Here is an 8529-nt window from a genome sequence, read left to right as displayed (position 1 = left end):
ATATGAAAATGTAGAGTTTCAAAAATATCCGCTCATGTGGGTCATAAGGGGATTTTTCTCTTTTGCTTTTTGAGGGAGGTTTGGTTTGAGTGTTCTGTTAACAGAATTGCCTGAATTGCTGTGCTTCTGCCACATATTGGACCTCACATCTCTAGGCTGACACCTGTTATTTTCGCAATAGCCACTTCTCACGTTCTTTGAAGTTGTGACAGGTGTTGCAAAACATAGAGGGTTTTTATATCATGTTGGCTTAGCTCTTATTAAAACCAGAAAATATCTTTTTTCAATTACTTTTTGTGCTTGAAAAGACCTCCTCTTCCCATGGTACAAAGGAAATGGATATTTGTTTCAGGGTTCATATGTTAAAATTAAGAAGAAGCCAGTTCTAATACAAACACAGAAGTAATGACCCCTACCTTTCTTGTGGTTTGTTCCATAACTGAGTTGTTATCATACTGGAACATGAGAAGGGAGTCACTGTGTCTTGGCTGAGAACACTAGTGGACAGCAGTCTTTGGGTTAGTAAATATTTTCCATTTCTTTTGCACTGTGCAGTTCCTTCAGATTTGTCACAGCTCTTGCAAATTCTCCTTGATTACTATGCTGAGCCTATCGGGTTCAGCTCAGAAATCTTTCTGTGTTCTTTTCCCATAGTTTATCTCACTTTCTTTCAGAATCAAATTGGAAAACAAAAGGAACTGAAGTTTTTTTAACTGTATTCCTTCCTCCCCATGATGAATAAAGACTGATTTTCTCTTTCTCTCTCTCTTTTTTTTTTTTTTTTAAAGGATTTTATTTGCTGTAGATTTGATAGAAAGAACAGAGTACTAGTTTATGAAGAGGAGTGATATCTGTGGTGCTGAAGAATATAAGCAAAGGTTTCTTTCTGACAGAACTGAAGCACAAATAGCATAGAGGTTCAAGTCCTTGGCTATAAATTCATAGGCAGATCCTTGGGGACCGAAAGACATATGACTTTTTTCTTTGTGATTTCCTCAGAGTTCTACCCTCGAATCCAGCCTTCTCAGAAGCATGGCCTAATGCTCCCTGGGTGCATTCCCTGGTGCATTTCCCTTGCTTGTAAGTTTTTGAAAAATCATGCCAGATCATGTTGCTATAACATTTTAACCTTGCTCCACTTGGAAATCAGTATCTTGCTCCAAACACCAGTTGAGAGACATTGGTCTTTCTGTTGAGTTCCCAGTATTAATAATTACTCAGATTTCTGCGATAGTCTTTCAGAATAATTTCAGAGTAAGTTGTAGAACAGTTGCTTGCCTTGCAACTGGAATTTATTGAACAGTAATGTTCAGTTTAGCAAATGAACAGTTTAGCAAAGGACTTAAGCATATGCTTTATTTAAGCTTTTGCTTTATTCTGCATGATCAGAAAATGCTTAAATGCATTTTAGGTAATTTGCTAAACTAAAGTTCTTAGTCAGTATTTGAACTGGTAAATTCCAGTATATTAAAAAAAAAAAAAGCAACGTAGTTTGTTTTGGTAGTAAAAAGCTTTCAGTAAAGTTGTTAAGTGTTCATTGCTTCATTTACTTCTTCCACTTCATTTTATGGCACATATTATAAATGAGAAAGGATATCAGATAAAAGAAATGCTGATCTTTTGACCTAATTTCTTTTACAAACAAACTCAGTCTAGTTTTTTGAATACTGTGACATAGTGCTCACTGAATAGTTTTGATCTCTTCTCCCTGATGACCAGCAACAGGACTCAAGGGAATGGCATAAAAGTGGGTCAGGGGAGGTTTAGGTTAGATATTAGGAAAAGGTTCTTCACCTAGAGGGTGCTTGATTCCTGGAACAGACTCCCCAAGGAAGTGGTCACAGCACCAAGCCTGATGGAGTTCAAGAAGCATTTGGACAATGCTCTCAGGCACATGGTGTGACTCATGGGGTGTCCTGTGCAGGGCCAGGCTTTGGACTTCAATGATCCTGGTGAGTTTCCATGATTCTATGATATATTTTTAAGGACATTTGTATTGCTACACATAACTGGTTTAGTTTGTTTTGGTGGGTTTTTTTCCAAATGTTTGGATGAATTTTAGAAAGATATAATTGTTGTCTTCAATTTAATTTCCAAGCATTCTTCATACACAACAGATTTACTAAAAACTCATTTCAGTAACTAGCTGGTAGATTCTTAGCTAGGGTGTCTGAAGGCTGACCATGCCTCAGCCAATACACTGGACACCTCAGATAAATATGCTGGTGTAACATTTGTGTTGGAGCTGAGTTGCAGCCGGCTGGGACCAGAGACTCAGAGGAATCAAGGGAAATGCTTGCACCTGTCTGCACAGGCATATCTGTAGGTATAATTCACCTCATAGGGCTGAAAAAAAGCCCACACATTTTTCAAATCCCATTGGAGCCTTACTTTGAGGACTTAAGTGATAAAGAGGTCTCCTGATACCCATATATTCTGTGATAAATTTTGCTCATTTATGAATGCATATACTATGCCTGTGTGTTGTTCTGAGGTGCTACCCATAGGTACTGCATTCCTCTGATACCTAAAGCAACTACGCTACTCACTGACTGAAAAAAACAAGATGCCATTTAAACAGATGTTGTACCTCTCATCAATAACGCTTACTGTGGTTTCAGTCCACTGAAACCTAAGGTGTTTTCTGCAACAGGTGATATAGGGCAATCAAAGATGAAACTAAAGCTGCTATAAACATACGTGTAAGAAACAATTTACATTTTGACATTCAATATCTTAAATTCTGTTAGAGTGTCTGATGCAATTCCAGAAGGAAAACATCTCCTAATGTGGGCTAACAGCTTTGGGGAGTGGAAAAAAAATTGGAAAAAATTCTTCCTTCAAAATAATCAAAAAAGCAAATCTAGTAAGGCAAAGTTGTACGTAGTTGTCTGGGCTATTTGGAGGGGTTTTTTGAGTTTTTACTGTAAAATGGTCCAACACCAGTGTTCCTGCAGCAGTTACATTTAAAGCCTTATCTGAGGAAAACAATATTTTATAATTTAAAGACAGAAATGGGCTCTTCTTGATTGTGTGCACACCTTTTGGTCTCAGTTGATAGTGTTTAAAGCAGACAAATATTTTTTTAAATTTTATTTTTGTGGGTTTGGGTCCCAAAGTTTCTTTAGAAAGATTAGTACTTGTGAAGAAAAAGCCATTTTTAAAGGTGACTTTGAACTTAATCCTGAGAGTTGCTGAGCATTTGTAACACCTATTAAGATAAGGAGGATTTTCAGGGCTAGACTGGCATTCATTATGTCAGCTTTCACATTACACTAAGGTTTTAATCAAATATAATTTGGAAGTGGAATTTCTCCTCATTCTGAATTTTTCCTGCACTGCTCCTTGTCATTTTGCAGCGTTGCTGGGTTATTCAACCACTACCTCGAGTTGTTTCACTTTTATGCATCCAGACAGAAAACCTACCTAGAAAAGCATGTGGACATCTTTTAGATTTGCACAGAAACCAAACCTATTCAACCACAGGAGTCCTTTACTGACCCAGGGCACATGTACTGGGAACCAAAAAGCACATTTACTGTTTAGGTGTGTAATGACTTCCTCTGGCTTTTGCTGTCACAGCCATCAGGGTCATCTGTTCTTAACCACCACCTATCTACTTCTCATTACTGGCAGAAGAAACAATCCTTGCTTGCATGTAGCCTTCATATGAGGAAAATTGCTAAAATAATCATGTGCCATTGGAAGCAGAATCTTACTTTTGGAGAATTAGAAGAAAAAAGGCAGGAACTCTGTTAGCAGTCCTATATGTTGTTTTCTTAAAAAAAATTAAATGAAGGCAGAAATCTCTATACCCCAAAACAGAAGCTAGAAATGAACAAGCTTATGCTACACATATCCTTTAATTTTTGTGAAACAAACCTAGAACTTCTGTTTTGCAGAGTATTGGAAGTATAAGCTACCCTTCAATTTAAAAAAATAAAATTTGCTAAGGCATACTTGTTAATAGGAGAAAAGGAGAGGGTGTGCAGGGACAGGGAAATATTTTCATACTGTTTTCATTTTCTAATACAATGCCCTTGGAAAAAAAGGCAGAGGATGACATAATAAATTTGGAATTCCAGGGTCACAAACAGGAATTCAGACAACAAATGGGAGGGTTTAGGAATGTACATTGTAAAAATAAATCTATCAAATTTAAAAAGAAAAAATTAGTATTGAAATGTGGTATTTCCAAGTAGACATTTGTATGGTAAATCCATCCCTTTCCCTTAAGTATTACTTGATATAATTTCTGCTTTATTTTTTGAAATTCAATTCTGTGAATGCAAATATTAAGAGGTTTTATAATTGACTTTTTTCCCAAAAAACTACCACTGATCTCTTAATATTGCTATTTATCACTCCACCGGAATGCTTAATTCAGTTTTCAAGTTCCATATGACACAGTAGAATTTTCTGCATCTGTGTAGGTAGCAGCCAGGGACATATATGTAGCAGTGATAAAACTTTATTAAAAACTACATAATGGGAAGCTTTTGAGATGGAATTTTGAAAGTATTTTCTGGAAGGGATATTAGTACCTTTTTTTTTCCTTCTCTCCCTTTGTACCTGGCATTTTGGCATTAGGATGACCTAAACAAGAGCTGGAACTGCTGCTTCTTCTGTTAGATTTTTCAAACTTATTTTTTGTATTAACTTGTCCAGACTAAAATCATAAAAATCTACTGTACCATATAAACTATGCACTGTTGTTAAAAAGTGGACTTTTACTTTGTAGGCTACTGTACCTATTTGTTCCTGTTTCCTTAATATTGTTTTCTCCAGATGTTGGAAGTTAAAACACCCTTGTTATTTTTTCCAGTGTCACTCTTTGTTACTTTCCATAGGCAATGTTCACCAAAGCCAGGCAGTAGAGGAAATAACAGATGTGTTACCCTCAAATTATGGGCATAAAAATAACCTTAATAAAACAGGTATTAAGTGACAGCACTTTACAAAAATCCAGGTCTAATTTACTCTAGCCTAGAAAGCAATAACTTAAGGGACCTCAGACATGCATCCATGGACTGCAGATAGTTTGTAGCAGAGCGACAGTAGCTTGGATGATGACAATCCCAGCTTGCTGTCAGCAGCGCATTCCAGGAGAGGCTGTAAGGGTGTGTTTGTGCTAGACACTTTTCTGCCTCTAACCCTATTGTTTGCATGTAATTAATATTCCATTATAGACCTGCTAATTCTGCCAGAGAAACCCTCCCTTCTCCTTAATAATAATAGTAGTAACAACATGACTAATAATAAAAGAATCAGCCACATTCTGACTTTGAATGCAGACAAAATTGTCACCCTGGGTTTACTCTCCTTTTACCAGGCCTTTGGTTCCTGCTGTTCACAGAAAGCTGCAGATGGCTGCCTCAGCAGGAAGCCCTTCCCCCTTCCTTAATGGAACTCGTGGGAATGCGGGGATCCTGGAACCAAAGCCCTCCTTCCCTTCCAAACCTCCTCTCCAAACCCCTACTGAGTAAAAGGAAAAAAATCCCCACATCCCTGGAAACATTTTTGCCAGCCTGTTTTTCAGTAAAAACTTAAATTAACCACTTCACTCCTGATTATAATAAAGATTTGTTATTGAAACAGCTTCTCTTTAATGTACTGAATCATTTCCACCCGCTTATTGAAGTCGTCCATTTGGGTTGAATTATAGCGTCCCACTTCCATTATGTAATAATTTCAAATAAATGAAAACAGGTTTGAATTCTCCAACAATTAGCAAAGTTTTAGCACGTTCCCCCTCCCCCCACTCCTTCCCAGACACCCCTCCAAAAAACTAGATTAAAAAACCTCAAAATTTTGGCGAAGTCACATCCTAAGTTTTCTTTGCTTGTTAAAATCTTCTCCCAGATTTGCTCAAACACATCATATGGGTTAAGTCACAAATTCCCTTTATATTTATTTTCAAGTGAAAAATAAAAACAGATTAAGCACTGTGATTTGATATTAGGAATGAAAGAGTTAAATGCATGAACAAAGCACTCCATTTATAATTTTTGTTAGGAGTTCTACACTGAGCCTTAGAGTGAGGTGCGTCTTATAAAGAGGGTGTTTATATTGGATTTGATATAGTTAAGAGATTCAGCTTACATATAATAGTCTTCTCTAAGAAGAGGCATAAAGCAGAATGAGTTCAGTGGGATTTGCTGAAGTATAAAACATAGCATAAAAGTCTAATCTTATAGACTAGTATCAAGCACCAAGGAATTCATCCACTGCAGAAAGGGAATGAAGAAAATGGGGCCAAATCTGTGGACCTTATTTTTGGTAATAACCTTAAGACCTCCAGCATGCTCTACATTTTCTCTTTCAATTAAAGGTTACATGCGTGAAGTAAGGCAGTCAGAAGGGTCCCATAGTTCAAATTATTTGGGGTATGTTCCTTATTAAAAAAAAAAATTAATTAAAAATTGCCCATCACATTTATGGTGCTTCCACTGATTCAAATGGTACTTGGATCAGGCCTGTAGAAGATAGGGAAATTGTTCAATGCAAAGAGAGAAATAATCTGCTATAAAGAGGGTGGCTAGCACCTATCGCAGAACCTTAATAACATTGAGTTCAGCGTTTAGAAGTTTATAGTAACTATGTTGTCTAAATAAACAATAACTGGGATACAAGAAGGATCTTTGGATTAGAATGGTGAGCAGTCCAACTTAAAAATTTCTGACAAGTCTGTTAATGAAGGCCATCCTGGATAGATCAGCTAATTGAGAAGATGCTGGGAAAAGAGGGAAGGGTGTGGGAAGAACTATTCTGCCTCTGACTTAGGCATATTTGGCTGCAGTTCCACCTTCAGTGTGATACCGAATGTTTTAACTTGCCTGACGCCCATAGAAAAAGCAAAGCCTCTTGAACTGGGATGTTATAAATACTGCAGAAGTAAGGAAATAAAAAGCACACCAAAAAGAATTCTTAAATAGTAAGGGCCATATGATGTACCCTGAAGGCCAATGGAGATTAAAGCAGTGGTTTCATTAGCCTTGCAGTAAGAACAGCTCAGGGAGGACTGTAGAGTGGAAAAATAAATATACATCTGCACTTAAACATTGGCCTAAAAAGAGGAACATATGGTAACCTCCGGGTGCCAGCTTATCTTAATGAAGGTTGCAAAGCCTGTTATATTTGATATAAAGTCTGAATGAAGACATATAAATATTACACAGCTTCTTAGAACTGATGGTATCACACTCCAGGGTTGTTACTTTTGAGTTCATTTGCTGCCAATAGGGCCGTGATTCAAAATACCATCAAAGGTTGAAAGTTTCCAAACCTGCATCTGTGTATGTAATTGTTAAGGAATCTTTGGAAGTACATATTAGGAATGAGGGGGCTTAGCAGGAGGAATGGACAACTTTTGAAAGCAGTTGACACCACTCGTGTCAGCTTGGAAAAAACAAAACCGACATTCCGTCAAAGCAAGTAAGTGCTGTTTGGTGACAGATATTAGGACATCGCCAGTAGGAAAACAGGAATGAATAGAAACATCATTAAAAATAGAAGCACTGAAAGGGCAAACAGCAGATTGTTTTTTTTGTTTGCCAAATATGAATGCTATTATCTACCCAATAATAAGAAATAAGTGGCGAGTGATGTCGTCATACAGTATTCTTGTCAAACAGTCAGCATATGGACTTTGTGATTCTCAAAGACAGATTTATTGCCCAAGATGAGAGGAAAGTTCTACAAAATCCGCTCCATAAAAAATGTTTTTGTGCATGATCTCATTCATTATTACTTTTACTATACAGTAGAATGAGAAGCAATCACAGTAGAGATACTTGAAAGGTGAAATGTGACCAAATGCTGCTTAAACATAATAGATAAAACACGAATTGCATTTCAGGAAAGAAAAGTAGTTACCCTGGAAATACTTTAAATGTTTGCATGTGTAATGGTTCTTCAAGACCCAGCACACTAATGATGGGCCATTGCACTGAGCTGAAAAGGAAATCCATTCCCATACACTGCCCCTATCCAAGTCCATTAAGAAATAATGGTTATAAGATGAAAGTCTTGTTAGGGTTTCAGTGAAAATGTTTGGCACACCAGGATGAAAAGTCAACAATCTGCTTTTAACAAGAGACATTGGAAAAACTTTGGTTAACGTACCACTGAAAATATTAATTCTCCTTAATGGCAGGATGCAACACTGCTTTTTATAGTTTTTGATCCATGTAATAAATTTGGCCATGACAAAGGGATACTCCAGCTTTAGCTCACTGGCAGGAACATTAGCCATTTCCCAACACTAAAAGGTTAGTCCTTTGGATTCTCTGTAATGCACCAGTGGGCCAAATCCTTTGCATGGAAATAAAATGACATAGGCCAAAAAATAAAAATGAAAAAGAAACATAGTCAGTGTGTAAACTGTAGCAGATTTAATTTGGGGCATCTTTTTTTAAGTTCATCACCTTGCTAAGGGGTCTAAATAGAATACAAATAGGAAGATATATTTTAAAATGAAATGTAGAGAGGTGGTGACAGTATAAATGTAGATGTTCCAGCTTTTTTACA

The sequence above is a fragment of the Empidonax traillii genome, unplaced genomic scaffold, assembly GCF_003031625.1.
Source record: "Empidonax traillii isolate 1590-97213 ecotype Southwest subspecies unplaced genomic scaffold, ASM303162v1 scaffold35:size4298261, whole genome shotgun sequence".
Lineage (NCBI taxonomy): Eukaryota > Metazoa > Chordata > Aves > Passeriformes > Tyrannidae > Empidonax > Empidonax traillii.
Note: the sequence above shows the minus strand (reverse complement) of the source record.